This window comes from Rhipicephalus microplus, chromosome 2 (genome assembly GCF_043290135.1).
Source record: "Rhipicephalus microplus isolate Deutch F79 chromosome 2, USDA_Rmic, whole genome shotgun sequence".
In the NCBI taxonomy this organism is placed as follows: Eukaryota; Metazoa; Arthropoda; class Arachnida; order Ixodida; family Ixodidae; genus Rhipicephalus; species Rhipicephalus microplus.
The window spans coordinates 64,749,941-64,767,314 of record NC_134701.1 but is presented as its reverse complement, the minus strand read 5'-3'; the positions used below and the strand labels follow the sequence as shown (position 1 = coordinate 64,767,314).

The 17,374-nt window shown below is 46.9% G+C and overlaps 1 protein-coding gene across 3 annotated transcripts in view; it reads right to left on the bottom strand.

The window, feature by feature from the left end:
• Nucleotides 1-11,519, bottom strand: part of LOC119170863 (uncharacterized) — a 103,532-nt gene extending 92,013 nt beyond the window's left edge. For all 3 annotated transcript variants that reach the window (XR_012893685.1, XR_012893684.1, XM_037422143.2), the window contains exon 1: nucleotides 11,353-11,519. The gene's annotated coding sequence lies outside the window, so the exon portion shown is untranslated. The remainder of the gene's footprint in view (nucleotides 1-11,352) is intronic.
• Nucleotides 11,520-17,374: the final 5,855 nt, after the last annotated feature.

Here is a 17,374-nt window from a genome sequence, read left to right as displayed (position 1 = left end):
AGAAAAAAATCCTCGGGGTCTCCATTTCCAATCCATCCAGCAATGTGGCACACATTAGTACACTACTCAGCTACACTAGGTTGACGAAGCTGCCTTCTACTTGATGCAACAGCCACAAGTGCAAACAAGTTATGCTTTTAAAAAAGAGCTGCAGCAGCTTGCAGAGACTGCAGCACCCTTTTTGAAGAGGGGACGGAGGGCAGAACGGACTGAAAATGCAATTTTCAACTTTGACAGCGTGATGTTCCAGCATTTTTGAAACCTGTTTCCACGAAGTGGCACCTTCATATGCACCATAGAAAGCATTGAAAAAGCGCCCAACACCTCTGACCCCCTGATTGTACGGAGCGAGTCTTGGCATGGCGTTGCGGCATTTGCTTTGTCGTGAACGTAAGACACACAAGTGTAGTTCTATGCATAACCATCTAGAAAAAATTCGGCAGGTCCCACGTACCTGGTAATCGACGTTATGCGAGACATGCGGAGGGAAGACTTTGTTGCAATTTTTTATTGAGCGACACGTCATGAAATGACGCTGAATATATGTAGAAATGTTGCACGCACAGACATATGTTGAAGAGTTGCAGTTGTCGATATAATTAGTTTTTTGCACTTGCACAACGATGCCAAGTGGAACATGCATAATGGCCACACAAGAAGCTGATATGAAGCGCTGATGCTTGCGAAGATGCTGGCTCTGGACATTGCTGCATAAATCAACTTCAGCGATTGGCAACTAAACCACAATTGACGTGAACCCGACATGACAGCTTATCAAAAGAGTACATATGTAATGTTTATAAAATTAGGTAGGCAGCACTGCAGCCACTACGGACATTTCACGAAGATTAGCGTCTATTTGAAAAGTAGTTCCGCGACCTGGCATAGCTCTGCGGTAAAACGCTTCATTGCCACGTGGATTACTTGGCTTCGATTCCAGCTGGTTCTCCGACACTTATTCTTTGCACTAATCAGGTCGACGCTACTGATGTCGGGTATTTCTTAATGCTCGCACGTTAAAACTGTCCATGTCTGTTCTCAATGTTCCTGGGTAGATACTAAATGTCAATCATTTGTTGCACATACCGGCATACCAGTGGCACATACCCACCCGTGAGTATGTGCCATTGTCTGGCGGGAAGTGCTTGACGACGTACGGAATGGGATTATGACATTATTCATGCCTAGACCAGCGTGTCATATTTGTCAAACTATTTTACCCTCCCATGCTAATTTTGGTTCATGCCAAGTTAAAGAAGTGACCACGAGAGCACCCAAATGTAAACGGCTTGATAGATAGATATGCTCAAGAGAGAGAGAGAGAGTAAGAAAGGAAAGGCCGGGAGGTTAACCAGATATTGGCATCTGGTTTGCTACCCAGCGCTGGGGGCGGGGAAGTAGGGGCAAGAAAGAGAGGGTAGACAGAGAAAAAAAAATGCACGCGCACTAAAAAAAAATGAAAACGCACACAGGAAGGGCATCCTAGCTACAACCGTTCAGTAAGGCCGGTCGATCGCAAAAAGTGTAAGAGCACTTTCAGGGCCCTCTTCTGTGAAGTCGCATCCTGACGATACTGCAGAATTCCCTGCTCCGACAGAGGTTGATCATCTAATTTGTTGAGTTCCTTGCGAAGGCATAGTCGTTGTTTACTATACGCTAGGCAGTCACAAAGAATATGTTGGAATGTTTCCTCTTTGCCACAGTGGCCACAGGCTGCGGTGTCAGCCATCCCAATGCGGAAAGCGTAGGCGTTGGTAAACGCAACGCCCAACCACAGCCTACATAACAGGGTCTGGTCTGCTCGGCAAAGCCTCGACGGGACTTGAAGACTTAGCGTAGGGTCAAGCGCGTACAATCAGGCATGCTTGAAGTGTGGCTGATTCCATTGCGATGTGGTTTGCTGGCGAGCAAGTCTGCGGAGCTTTCGTGCAGCATCTGTCCTAGAAAGTAGTAGTCGCAGTTTATGATCTTCTGTGTGGGCTGAGCGGGCAGCTTGATCGGCCCGTTCATTGCCGATGATTCCGCAGTGACTGGGCAACCAGTGAAATGTAATTTGGTGCCCTTTCTCAGTCAGGTGGTGTATAATCTCTGCTATCTCTAGTACCAGCTGCTCGTGTGGTCCACGGCGTAAGGCTGATAGTAGAGACTGCAGTGCCGCCTTCGAGTCGCAGAAAATAGTCCACTTGCGTGTAGGTTGATCAACTACAAATCGCAACGCGGCACGAAGTGCTGCCGATTCTGCTGCCGTTGATGTTGTTGCGCGAGATGTCTTGAATTTAGTTGTCGTGGCCAACCTTGGTATCACTACTGCTCCTGTAGAGCTGTCCGGCTGAACCGATCCGTCAATGTATATATGTGTGGAGTCTTGATATTTCTCATACAAGAGAAGTAGTGTGAGCTGTTTAAGAGCCGGTGACAACAAATCGGCCTTTTTCTGGACGCCAGGTATGTTAATATTAATCATTGGTTGTGCGAGGCACCATAGCGGAGTCACAGGTCTAGCGGCAGGAGAGAACGAAGTTGGGATCGACTCACCATGTGCGGTCACTGTTTTGCAGTAAGATGTGCATGGTCGGACCACTGGTAGAGAGGCTAGGTAATGTCGAGGGGTTTGAGCAAGGTGTCGTATATGTGTCCTCAGCACTTCCACATTAATGTGGGTCTTGATGAGGTTGTCCCTTGTGATGGCGATAGTTGCCGCTGTTGACGCACTTTGGGGCAAGCCTAAACATATCCGGAGTGCTTGAGCCTGGACACTTTGAAGCATTCGAATGCTTGTTTTACTTGCGTTGCTTAACACAGGTAGGCTGTACCGAAGGAATCCAAGGAAAAGAATCCTGTACAGTCGCAACATAGCAGTTGTGGACATTCCCCAGTTCTTTCCAGCGAAGAACTTGAACAAATGACAGATGCCTGTCAATCGCCTTTTCATGTATGATACATGTGAGCTCCTTGAGAGGTCTCTGTCAATTATAACACCTAGCAACTTGTATGATCGGAGGTGACGTATCCTTTCGCTGTTTATCAGAACGCTGTAGTTCTGCATTGGTTTGCGCATAAATGCCACAAGTGCACATTTCTCAGAGGAAATTTGCAGACCTCGTTGACAGAGGTAAATAGCAAATTGAGTGGCAGCTTACTGAATTCCCGCTCGCAGCTGTAGACGTGTTACTGCAGACGTCCGAACGCAGATGTCGTCCGCGTACATTGACAATCTGACAGTACTTGGCAGATGCTCATTGAGAGCTATTAGCGTCAGGTCAGGTTGAATGGTACAGGGCTAAGTATGCCACCCTGGGGAACACCACGGTGGCTGTAATGTAGCGAAGTGTCACCATCCTCGGTTCTCATGAAAAAAGATCGCTCAGAGAGATAGCTGCGTGGCCACTGAAACATCCGACCAACCACTCCTACCTCCTTGAGAGCGGTGAGGACAGCTTCATGTGTGACGTTATCGTACGCCCCTTTAACATCAAGAAATAAAGAAGCGCAGAGACGCTTACGGCCTTTTTCGTGTTGCACGTAGCTGACCAGGTCTATGACGCTATCAATTGATGACCGGCCACGGCGAAATCTCGTCATAGCGTCCGGGTAGATGTTGTGATGCTCCAGGAACCATTCTAGCCGTCCAAGTACCATCCTCTCCATCACTTTACCCAAGCAACTAGCCAGTGCAATCGGGCGGTATGATGTGAGCACCAATGGTGACTTGCCAGGCTTCTGTAATGGAATCAAACGGCTGGTCTTCCTCTTCCAGTTAACTGGGAGGGTGCCCTCTCGCCACGAATCGTTGTATATCTCGAGGAAGGCACTCCTCGCACACTCACCAAGGTGACACAGTGCTCTGTATGATATTCCATCAGGCCCGGGTGCTGATGTCCGTCTACACAGAGCCAGTGCTGCTTTAAGCTCGTGAATAGAAAAAAATTGGTCCATGCGGTGATCGTGTGATGTCGTGTCACCACGTGAGAGTGTGGAGATGTTGGGATCTGCGAGTTGACCAGATAAGTCGGCACAGAACTCTTCTGCCACGTCGACCTCCGATCTCTGTTGAGAGAGGGCTAGAGCCTTCAATGGAGACCGCTGAATGGGAGCTGTCCGGAGCCCTCTTATCGTCCTCCACAAATATGATAAAGGCTTGCGAAGATCTAACGAAGCGCAGAAGGCTGCCCAACGTTGTGACTCTAGCTTGTCTATGCGGCGTTGTATCCTCTTCTGAAGACGTCTAGCGATTCGTAAATCGTCGATTGCTTTCGTGCGTCGGTACCTTCGTTCCGCACGCCGCCGGAGAGCCCGAAGTCGTTCTAATTCCACATCAAATTCAATTACTCTCGAAGAGCATGTGAAGGTGCACACTGTGTCCTGCACTGTGGACTTGATCACCTCTTCACCTCTTCTAAGTCAAATGAGGTGTTCTCTTGACAGCGTTCTTCCATGAGAGATTCAACCTTGGTCCAGTCCACTCTTTGGATAGTTTCGCATACCTTGCAAGGTGATAACCCTCTGATCTTGACATATGTGGGAATGTGGTCGCTCCCATGTGTTTCTATATCCGCAAACCATCCGGCACATTTGACGAGACCTCGAGAAACAAAAGCCAAGTTAAGGCAACTGCTGTATCCAGGGCCACGTAAAAATGTTGGGCTGCCATCATTTAACAAGCACACCTTGTTGTCTGAAGCAAACGTTATCAGACTTCTACCCTTTGCGCTGATCTTCGGGCTCCCCCATGGCGTATAGTGGGCGTTGAAGTCTCCGATGATCACCAATGGGCCAGGAGTGGATGATAGGATGTGTCCTAGTCTTGTGTGGTCAAATCTACTTGATGGCGACAGGTATGCACCGACAACAGTGACAATAAAACCCTTTTTCTTCACTGTTAAGCATATATATTGGTTATCGTTGTCAGGTGGTACAGGCCGAAGAATGTAGGTCAGGTCACGTCGAATAAACAGCGGGACCTTGCTGTTTCCACTATAACAAGCCAACATAAATTATTCGTATCCGGAGAGTCTGATAGCGTTCGATAAATTTGGCTCGCAGATGACGATGACGGGAAACATTGGTGGAAACGAACCGACGGAAATCTGCAATGCGAGATTTCAGTCCCCATGCATTCCACTGAAAAATTGTTGCTTTTTTGACCTCAGATATGCTCAAAGTCGTTGAAGTTCACTAGGAAGTGCTTTGCATTTATAGTAGTGTATCTAGCTAAATAAATTATTCGATTGTTCAGTGCACGGTCGAATGGGGTCATGATAGTCGCTGATGTTTGTGCATGAAAGTTTGTTTACATCCACGTTCTCATGGTTATTATACTGACGTTGTGCTCCTGCATTCAATTCTTGGCATTTCGGGTGGCTCACAGGTGTGATCTGTTTTGCAAATGCATTGAGGACACATGAATGTCTTAGGTTTCAGCATCCATGTAAGAAGTGAAAATTCAGTGGAAACAAGTACCTCAAAGTGCACAGCCACCACACCAAGCCGCCAGCAGTGAGTGCAAGTGCTGCCATGTTTGGAAGCACTCCGCGAGATTCATCCTTTGAGTGGGCACTCATCTGAATACCTAACGATTGGCATTTCTTGGTCAACACAATGAATATTGGCGAATAATACTTAGAAGGAGCAATTTAGCCCGACATGACAGGAAATCGAGTTTTAAGCCATGTTTCCTCCAATGAACCACTTTTGTCAAAAAAAAAAAAGGAACATTTTTTCTGGACCTACTGCAGCTGTCAAATGCTCGTTTTGGAGTTTCTCTTTCTGAATAACACGCACCCTTTCTAAAGCAAAATAGCAGTGTTTGAACCAGAATTTTATTTTGAATGGAACCTTTTCTTTAATGAAAATTCTTAAAAATTTATTCATCAAAGATAAAAAATTTTCACTAAAGATAGGTCATACCTACAATTAGTATTACGATTCAGAATGATGGATGATATGCGCAAATAAACCTAGCCTTTTACCCAAAGGAGCCTGCTGAGCTTAATACGCTAGATGTTTAGGGTCAGTTGTATACCTGTGTGCCAGGTCCTGCTCACGGTAGCTTTGGGCCACGGTGTAACAATAGTTTCGGTGAGAGAACGCCACCGCTCTTCGCTTCGCGACAAGCTCTGCTCCTCAAACCCCTCAGCAGATGGCGCTAGCAACTAATGCCCCGCCGGCGCAGCAGAGCCGGTAGAGCTCCGAGCCACCCTAGCTCAAGCTCGGTAAGCAAGAAGCCAGTTTGGCCTAGCTATGGCACCGAATGCAGCTTTTATGAAGCAGATCATTTATTAAAATATGTTCTTTGACCTTTCTGCCTTAAAAAATTCATGATTTATTTCATTAAGCATGCAGCATTCAGGTTTATGTAGCAAAGGCGAAGCAGCGCGTCTGTGGCAATGTCCCAGTTGTCTGGCCGATATTTGCGGGGTGACGGAAAGTTTCCTTAAGACCGCCTATTACGTCAAGAAATTTGCGCAATACTTACACCTTCGTCACAGTCGTAGGCGGTCAAGAGTACATGCTGAGTTTCTTTTCCGCCGCTCGCGAGGGCCTTATTATGCAATAACATTAGCGTTGGCGGTATGCGCGCAAGAAATTTAGGGGATGAAAGTAACCCACATAGAATGCTAGCTACATCTTGGCCAAAAAATCGGCTAATGAGTTGCGATATCCTATTTAACCCTTTTGCTTTGTGTAACTTCTCATGTATATATATCTTAGGATTCGTTATGACTTTTTCCTATACTTCATGACATGGTGGTTAACCTCCCTGCCTTCCTTTTTTCTCGTTTCTCTCTCTCTCATGACATGGACACACACATTTACGTGGGTGAGAATCCTAAATTTTATTCATTTGGATTAGATCAGCAGTACATTTATAAATGAAACACTTTACATACAAACACAAAACAAAGGGTACATCACTGTACACCATGATCACAGTATACATAAGCATTATTGCACACATATTACACATTTCTCTTCTTCTGAATCAATTATACAAGTTTTGACAATTTGCACAAGTCTTGGTTCTTTTTTACATGCTTATTCTTTAGCTGCCTGCAGTATTGCCGCATGCGTAGGCACACATAATAGTGCAATAGCTTGGCAAAAACTTCTTCGTGAGCAGCACATGGAAATGTGAAGTTGAAATTTTCTAGCACTGCATCTGTCGTGCGATCATATACATCTCTCTCATCAGCATGTTTTGCGAAGTGCTCCTTAGCCTCTTTAAACAGAAGAAATAGATGCACATTCGTATGTGTGAGCCCCCCTCTGGTTTTGCAATTTACTAAGTCGGCTTCTGGTAGCTTTAAAATACCTTTCTGCCCAACCAGAGCCTCCTTACAAATTGTACAGGAAGTTTGAGTGGCAAGCTTTTGCGACACAAATCCAGTGACATAATATACAATACAGTCCACGACGGGGGCATCAGAATAATCATGCTGAAACACTTCATCGCACTCCCACGTTTCCTCACTGATGAGGCCATCCAGTTTCTCCTTGAGGTCATGCATTTTATCAGTGCGCTGGAAAGGTGCAGACTGGAACACTTTTCTGAAATCATTCAGGGTGAGAAAAGCAGGTTGGTTTTTCTCAGAAACAACACAGTTACCAAACTTTGGTGGCTTGAGCAAAGAATACAAGGAAAGCATGCGGTAAAGCTGCAAAAATGCCGGAAATGTTGGATGCTCATTTTGGCCACCTGCTTGTCTTGTAATACCAAAAAAGCATTCCAACGGATCCTGGTTCATTTTGGCTGACAGGACATACTTGAACTCGCACTCTTTCAGAAGAAATGCTGACAGTTCCTGAACAGACTTAAGTGTAACACACAGGCCTTCAGCAGTGGACTGCGTTAAAAAAAGATCTTTGTGAATGTCACCCCTCACTACTTCCTGCTCCCAGCTATCAAGCCACCTAGATGCTGACTCTAGAACATGGAAGTCTTTGCATTCAAGGGTGAGGCCTCTTGCAGCAAAGCGACGATTAAGGGCATCAAAAAGATCATTCATTAGGAGCGTAAACTCTACAGTTGATTCCACATTCTCAAGCCATGGTGTGCCTCTCCGTGCATAGAAAGAAATTCCCTTAGCAACTGAGTTGCTAAAAATTTGTGTGGCCAACTTCACTCGCATTTTGAGCATATGTGATGGATTAACATGCGAGTAAGTCAACTTTGGACACACCCTAAGCTCCGCTGCGTTTTTTGCGTCAGCAACAAGAAGTGCATCATAGCATTACCACTTCACAATTTTCCCATTTACTTTCATTATTTTCTTATCATAAAGACGATTTCTAATACACTTGAACAAGTGAGAGGTATCTGCCACAGCATACACTTTTCTGGATGGATCTAGGGGATGCTCGAAAGCATTTACGACATGTCCTAGAGCACCGCTTACCCTAAGCTGCTTCCACATGGCCCTATTGGTAGATGCACCGTCACAGACCACACCATCAACATAAACTCCTGCTTGCTCTAAAGACACAATGCACTGAAGCAACAGCTGTACAAGGAGTGTAGCCCTAGTTGCACCTTTTGATGCAAATACTGCCACTGGTTGTAAATAGTTGTCAGCAAAAGGGGCAAAAGCAAACAGTAGACCATGGTCAGCCAGCTCATTGCTTTGTCCATCTTGGTCTCTATGGTCAACAAGACCAGCACATGTCATGTTCTTCGAGTTTACAGTCATCTCTTTCCTGATTTGTATCTCGTCTAGAATAAGCATCCCTCTGCGTTGAAAGGGCGTCTTCTTTGCCAATTTAATCTTGAGAGCTTTAAAAAAGTTCTTATCAAAACCACATTTGAGCCCCACCATGTTTATATATCTTCTAATGGTGGTTGTGTATGGCATCGGCAAGGTGTTATTGCTTCGTAAAAATGCGTAAGTAGAGGGGCTCCTGATGTTACGCAAGAGGCATAGGAGTAGCCAGTCATCTGTATAGTGCCTGTTATTCTTCGTAGTGCACTTAGCTGCAGATATACATTCTTGCATAAGAAGAAGCTGCATCAGTGGAATATCAAAAGCTTGGAGTTTCTCTTCGATATCCTCTTCTTGCAGTTTCATTATTTCAGCTTTACTTTCTTCCAGTTCTTCAGTAATTAGCTGGTTGCACTTCAGTAGCCATGCTTGTGCCTTCTTTAAAATGGACCTTGCTTGACGCAAGGCGTCAACTTTGTGTTTCTTGGTAGGCGACACAGACAGCCTGATGTGCTTCAGTGGTTGCCGTTGTTCCGCTCAAGCAGCCTGCCTCTTTGCATAAATTCTGAGAGTATCAAAGAGACTGCTGCATGCACGACATATGCTTTCCATTCGGTAACAACACTTGGCACCTTTTATGCCTTCATTTGCTTTGGCACTCAATGAGAGCAGACACGGGGGCCACAGAAGGAAAATCCCTCAAACTGGGTCCTCCACCATAGACATCTACACTGTGAACAGTTTTCAAAATATGTTCAATTTGCGATGCCGTTGCAGCAAAATTATTTACACCCATTGCGCTACAATCAACCGGCTTGCCAAATATATGCACTTGTACAGTCATGCCACATTTCACATGCACAGTTTTTCTGTTGAAAAACACACATGACTCATCACTTGCGCGCAGCAGAGAGGCGTTGTGGAACACGAGGTCACGATACCCTTCCAAGTCAATGCGATCAACACCACCCCACGATGACCTCGGAAGGCACAAAGTCGACGCAGCACAGAACATTTCATCGAAAGGTGATGTGGCAGGGTCACTTGCCGTGACGACTTCGCTGTTTTCGTTGACTTTAGCATCTGAATTTGGGGCTGTTGCTGCTTGCTGCTCGGCTTGAAACCTGCTGCTGGTCCCGCTGCTGGTTCCGCCTGTGCTCGCAGAGGAAGCTGCACCGCAAGCATGCCGCCTCGACTGTTTTCGAGGACTCCTTATCTTCTTAGACAAGTAACTAGGCGCTCCTTCGAAAATAGATGGCACGGCGCCCTTTGAAATTCCTCCTCTTCTGCTGCCAGGCATCAGAACATGGACATTAATTTCTGAAGACCACGCTTTCAAAATAAAATGCGGGGCGAAATGTTTTTTGCACACACGGTCTGTCCGTAGAAGGTCGCGGTCCTTGCGAGGGATCGCCCGCCTCCATGCTTCAAGCCTGGCTTGATCTTGCGGTGGCATAAAAAACGAAAACTTTTCTTTGCACGACCTATAGCCTGTGTTGCAGTAGGGTACAAAGCACTTCCCCATCGTGAAGCACACTAGTACACTGAACAACGAAGGACATCGAAGTGCCAACTTACGCGAGCACATTTAGAAAAACAAGCAACATGTCCAGCCTGTAGTGAAGGGACAGCAAGAATGCGGCGGGAGGGCAAGCGGCGTCGGTGGGTGGCTAGTTTAGCGCGCCCTCTCTGGAGAGTTTTCCTAACCAGAACAGCATGCCCCTCTCCCCACGAAGCCTCCCTTATGCGCTGTTCTCTCACCTAGACTATTCTTACACCGTGCTTTGGGCCACGGTGTAATCTTACACCGTGCTTTGGGCCTACCTGTGCAGTGCGCACCACATTAACGGTACAATGCCTCTTTCGCACAGGCTGAAAAATCTACAAAGCCTCATTTGCAAGCAGATTTGATACTTGACATGTAGTGTTGCACTTAAACGAACCCTGAGCGAATAAACTTCGATTATTCATAGCCACGATGACCCCTTTAGTGCGCCTCGACCAATACTCAATCCCTCCTGTGTCGCTGTAGTATTCAACAGGTACAAGTGGCGCGCCTGAAAGGGACCTTGACGTCATGCTGTTTCACAAAAACCTTACATCTTAAGACCAGCTGTCAACATGCATTCAGTAAGGAGACTTCATGAAAACAGCAGAAAGAAAAAGTCTAAAGCCACGTGCATCCCGATAGGCCCTTGAAAGAGGGACTTGTATCGAATATGCAAGCGGCATGAATTGAAGGGAGCCGATTTGAGCACTTCTCTGCCGCTGAGTTGCAACGTGTGGTGAATCGCGTGAATGAGGAGCCGCGTTGGTACGCACTTCGCTACTAATGCGGCCCGATGCGCTCTCATAACAAGTCACATAGTAATGACACCGTAATTGCGAATATTGGATCCCATGCCCGAGTACAGAAAATGCAAGAGCTTTCTAGTTACCAACACTGCGACCCTGTCTTGTAACGCTTGCTCTAGAAGCACACGTATGCAGCGGCCAGTCGACCGAATGGTGTCTGCACAAAATTGAGCCTCACATTCCGCCACTGTAGGTCACAATATCAGATACACGTTGTATTTGACAAGCTCTGGCTCCAGCTAGTAAATGGGAAAATACGAGGGATCTCTCCCAAGCAGAGTGCGGATATGTGTTTACTCACCAAGAGATCGAAACTCAGGCTCGGAGCATTAAATTCTGCTGCCGGACGTTGAGAAGAGTGGAACACAAAATCTTTGGTTAAGAATATATGCAAACATACCCGCGTTTGCATTCTTTGTTTCTTAATGCGGCAGTAGACTTGGCCATGTCTTGGCTTATTTCTGTAACTTGCTGAGGATTGAAGAATAGATAGATTAATATGGCTGTTCTCTATGGCTATTCCCTTTAGACCGGGCGGCGGCTAACGTCACCTAGCCATAATACTCAGTGAACCAACAACTAGTAGATTTATCTTTTTTTTTTTCCTCTAAATAGTGAAGTTGAGGACTGGTACTTTGCCGTGAAGACTAATTTTTACTCGTGCCTTGATTTTAGCCACAAATCAGATAACCTCCTTCTAGTAATTCTACCCGCTTAAAGTCTATTTGCCCTCCCTGTCCCTAAACCCCAGTGCTTTGAAAAACTCAGCGCCATCATCCTAAACTGTAGGGTGAAGCTCTTTACAGAACATTATATTTTTTTATTGATATGATGTATATGCAGGTGTTGTCACACAAGTATATGGCGCTGGCTACTCCTTAGCCCTTGAGTAAACGTTGGACACGTATCTTTAAAAAAACACATACAAAACAGATAGAAGATAGAACACTCGAGCACACAAATGCAAAAACGCATATGCACATATCACAACACAATGATAAGGAAATGGTCAAAGGTCAACGGATGAAGTATCTGATAATGTCTGATTAATTGATTGATCAAAACTTTATTTTTGTCCTGAGAAGACGCAGGGGAGACCCCCCGCCATCCGGCTAATCCCACGTTGGGACCGTCAAACCGAGCTTGGCGGTCCGTTCACGGGCACTCTGGACGGCCAGGGTTTGATCCTTAAATTCGGGGCTGCGTAAGAGCGCAGCCCTCCTGTCCTCGCTGAGGGTGGGGCCGTTGGCTTCGCATTCCCACAACACATGATTGAATGTGGCTAACAGTCCACAAGCGGGGCAATCCGCACTTGGATACCGTTCAGGGTAGATGGCATGAAGAACCGCAGGGTTAGGATACGCACTGGCTTGCAATAGTCTTAGGGTGGCTGCCTGCGCCGTGCACAAGGCCGGGTGTGGGAGAGGGAATACCCATCTTGACAGATAGAAGTGCTTTGTTATTTCGTTGAACGTAAGTAAGGGTTCCCAGTGAGGCAGAGGGACTGTGGAGGCGGCGCGGTCAGTGAGTCCTCGCGCGGCCTCGTGTGCGCCCTCGTTCGGGTTAGATGTAAAGCCCTCAATCGACCCCGGGTGAACGGGAAACCAAGTGAGAGAATGGGGCGTGATACTCTTGACGCTTTGTAGAATGCGGAGGGCCTGAGGGGCTACCATCCCGGTTTCGTAGGCTTTGATAGCCGCCTTGGAGTCGCTGTATATTGACTCTCTGCGATCATCTAGCATAGCCAGCGCGATTGCAACCTGTTCGGCTATCACGGGCTTCGATGTGCGTACTGTGGCGGAGCAAATGAGCCTGGAATTTGAATCGACGATGAAAACAGCGAATGCCTCTTGTTGGACATATGGCGCAGCATCCACAAAGCTTGCATCAGTGGGGTTGCTACGGACGTCCTCGAGCAGAGCTCTACCCCTGGCCCTACGCCGACCGACGTTGTGCGCAGGGTGCATATTGCGGGGAATGGGTGCGATGCGCAGTTGAGACTAGATGTTTCTGGGAATCTGCATGGAATCGGGGCACTTGTCAATAGAGTTGAGGCCCAAATCATGAGTATCTTGCGGCCCGATTTGGTTCCGGAAAGCCTGAGCAGCTGTGAGCGCTCTTGCGCCTCGATTGTCTCTTCGAGTGTATTGTGAACACCGGGCTTGAAAAGGTTTTCAGTGCGAGTGCTTACAAGCAAGCCGAGCGCGAGCTTGAAGACCTTTCTTATGAGGGAATTGAGCTTACTTCTATCTGCAACATGCCAATTATACATCGCCGCCGAGTACGAAAGGTGGCAGAGCACAAACGCATGTATGATGCGGATGATATTGTCTTCCTTGATTCCGCAGTGTCTTTTGATGATCCTCCGGATGAGGCCGAGAGCACTTTCCGTCTTGGTAGTGATCTGTCTCAGTGCAGCTCCGTTAGCGCCGTTGGACTCGATATACATTCCCAATATTCGGAGCGAATCCACTCTGGGCACTGGCGACCCCTCACTAGTGAAAAGTCGTATTTCACTTTGAGACGCAGGTTTCCAGTCACGGTGGCCGCCGCCTCGGGGTCTTTTCTTGTAGAGCAGAAGTTCAGATTTCGATGGGGAGCACCTGAGACCGGTGGGATGGAGGAAACGTTCGGTCACGTCGATTGCGCGCTGCATGGCTTCCTCAACTTGACCATCGCTCCCGCCTGTGCACCAGATGGTTATATCATCTGCGTAGATGGTATGATTGATTCCTTGAATCTTCGCGAGTTCCTTGGAGAGCCCGATCATCACGATGTTAAATAGCGTTGGTGAAATGACTGAGCCCTGAGGCGTGCCGCGTGTACCGAGGTTGATCTCTCGTGAGAAGTACCCTTCGATCTTGAGCTTGGTAGTTCTCTGGTAAAGAAAGGATCTCACGAAGTCGTAGACCCTCTTCCCTAGCCCTAGGCTGGCAATAGACTGGAGAATGAATTCGTGAGAAACGTTGTCGAAAGCCTTCTCCAGGTCTAATCCAAAGATGCCTCTGGTATCTATTGTGCTCCGGTTGATGATCTGATGGTTTATCAGCTTCATGGCATCCTGTGTAGAGAGACCAGCTCTGAAACCAATCATATTGTGGGTGTACATGCCATTGGTCACGAGGTGCACCTTGAGTCGGTTCAGAAGGGCGTGCTCTGCGACCTTACCGACACAGGAAGTTATAGAATCGGTCTTAGATTACCTATTCCTGGTGCTTTACCAGGTTTCGGGATTAGAACTGTGTAGGCCGTCTTCCATTGTGCGGGAACCTCCCCACTGCGCCACACCTCATTATTCTTTTCCGTAAGGAATTCGATGGAGTCATCATCAAGGTTCTTGAGCATCTTATTGGTTATGCCATCAGGGCCAGGGGCGGATTTGGCATTTAGGGAAAAGAGAGCCTGCCGTATCTCGGCCACAGTATAGTCCTGGTCCAACTCCAGCACGTCGCACCCCGCGTAGTCCGGAAACTGTGTGGGTGCAGAGCTATCCGCGACTCGCAGATACCTGTCAATAAGCTTGTTGACAACCAATTCGTCCGTGGTAGAGTCAGTAGCAAGATGGATGGCTCGCGCGAGGGATCGCTTCTGGCTGGACCTGGTGCTGGCCTAATCGAGAAGGTGTTTGAGAAGACCCCAGCTCTTCCCAGATCTGAGCTGGCCCTCGATGCACTCACAGAGTTCATGCCATTGTTGTTTACACAAGGTTTTGAAGTGCTCCTCGATCGCCCTGTTAACCTCGGAAACCTTCTTGCGGAGCCTCCTGTTATGCTTCTGTCCTTTCCACCTCGTGAGTAGGGCTTGCTTGGCTTCTAGTAGGTGTGCCAACCGGCTGTCCATGTTTTCAACATCGAGGTCAGTGACGACCTCCTTGGTCCTTTGTACCATCCTTCAAAGTCTGTCCCAGCCGTCGGTGCTCTCTCAGCTCTGACTTCGCGAAAAACGTCGCAGTCGACCACCTTGAATGTTTTCGTCCTAAAGCGGGCAATCGTGAAGGATACCTCGATGATGTAGTGGTCACTTCCGAGGTCTAGAGCCGTGTTGACCCATTTGACCCCATCTATATTCTTCACAATAGTCGGTTCCGGGGTGGTATCCCGACATAAGAAGTTACGTCTCTTAGTGGGGAAATCCTTGTCAGTCATAAGCCGCGTCAAGTCGGCTTCTGTCGCAGTCTGCCATAGCTCGCGTCCCTTGGGGGTATCATACATGTATCCCCACACGCTGTGTGGGGCGTTGAAATCCCCTACGACTACAAGGGGGTAACTACTGGCCATGCTCACAGCCCTTTTGAGGAGAGAGTTTGCTTTCGCCCTGCGATAACTGGGAGAGCAGTATACATTGAGAATAAAAAGGGTATTTCTTCGAAGACCCTGCTTGGGTGAGTTCATTATAATTTCAGTCATTACGTACTCAATGCCATCGGCAACTGCACCGAGGTCACGCGATAGGTAATTGTACCTTTTGCTGATAAGTGTGGCAACTCCCCTACCTCCTGAATGTGATGACGCTACTAGGTAACCCGGGAGTTTGATGGGGGTGCCAGACGCAACTTCCTGAACAGCGATGATTTGGGGCTTAAAATCAAGAGTTCTTAAATATTGCTGTAGAATGGGCTTTTTGTGAGTAAACCCGCCACAGTTCCATTGCCAGATTCTGAAGTTTTCGTCCACACTATCCTTGTTTAGGCTGAGGGGATGGTTGAGCAGCTATAGCGGCCCGGAGGATCGCGCCCTCAGTCGGTGGCGCTAGTACATTGCGTTGTGCTGGAACCTGCAAAGGAGTCGGACTGGGGTCTCTCCTCGCACGACCTCTTCTAACTTGCTTATGCGTTCACTCAGTGCTCCTAATCCCATCTTGGGGTGCGCCACGGCTTCTTGAATTTTCGCTAAGGTAGCCTGCATGTTCAAGGAAACCTTGAGTTCCGACTTTGATAATGTCTCTCCCTAATATTTGGTCCAACCAGCACTAAAACAGCAGAGCACACGTCTGGCCCTTATAAAGATGTATTCGCTCGGGTGTCAAAGCAGTCAACTCGTCATTCACTTCAGCACACACATATGATGGGTGTCGTATGATACTACACATAATAGGTACATGTGTTGTGCAAATGAAAGAACGTTATTTCTTAGCACTTGTCAGCAATTCTGCTGCCTTGTTGTAAGAATCGTTTTAGCGCTTTTAAAGCGTTAGCCTGCAAAACTCCAGTTGGCTACGGACCGAGACGTTTCTTCATGCTAAACGGTTTGTGGTCTAGTGCCAACAGTTCCGTTTTGAGACGGCGTCTCGGCGTGTCATGGTGTGGACAGTCTATGAGAAGGTGGCATACGTCTTCGTCTATAAATTCACATTCGCAGTCGGGAGTTTCAGCTCTGCCAATTCTGTGCAAAAAATGTTTTGTGTATGCGGTGCCTAACCTCAACCGGTGAATAAGAGTTTCCACACTTCTATATAATGCTTGCGTAATTTTGAATTCAATGAATGGATCGATGTGATATAAACCAAAGCTTTTTGTACTTTGGTCAAACCAAGCAGTTTTGCTCATTCTGAAAGCTGTAGCCTTTATATTACTACGCAATTCATTTTTCGAAATTGGTAAACAAACAGTAACATCTTTATGATGTGCTTGTCGTACTGCTTCATCAGCCGTTAACAGGAATGTCGCAATGGCCAGGTATCCACTGAAATTTAATCTCATGTTGCGCTTTGCTTGCTTTGGTGAGTTCTTTTGGCGTTTCGTATGTCATACTATCACTATTTCTACAAGTTAATTCGAGCGCGAACACACGACACGATCACTCACACACGCACACACCCAGGCATCAAACACACACAGCGTAATGTTGTACCAACTATAGCCCAACAACAAGTTCTTTTACATTACTATCACTAATCACTGTCGTGTTTGTACTGGAGAGTGATCTTAAAGCGGCCCGTGAATCGGTGAAAAATACCCATTTTGTGGGGTCTGCTGCCTAGTTCATAAACTTTATAGCATACAGAATATCGAAAAGTTCAGCAGTAGTAGATGACGTCGTGCGACATAATTTAAATGATTCCTGAATATTGAGCTGAGGTATAAAAAATGCTAATGTTGAGGACGTTGTAATACTTTGCCCATCCGTGTAAACGTGTACGTACCCTGGATACCGAATGTGTACCTAAAAAAGCGCTAGTTGTTTAGCAGCTTGGATGAACATGTCTCTCTTTCTGGTAATGCCATCTACTGAGAATTCAATGCTTGGTATTGTAAGCAGCCATGGAGGATAGTCCACTTCGGAGCTCCAAAATTTATTTCTTGCTGATATATATAGATATATAGA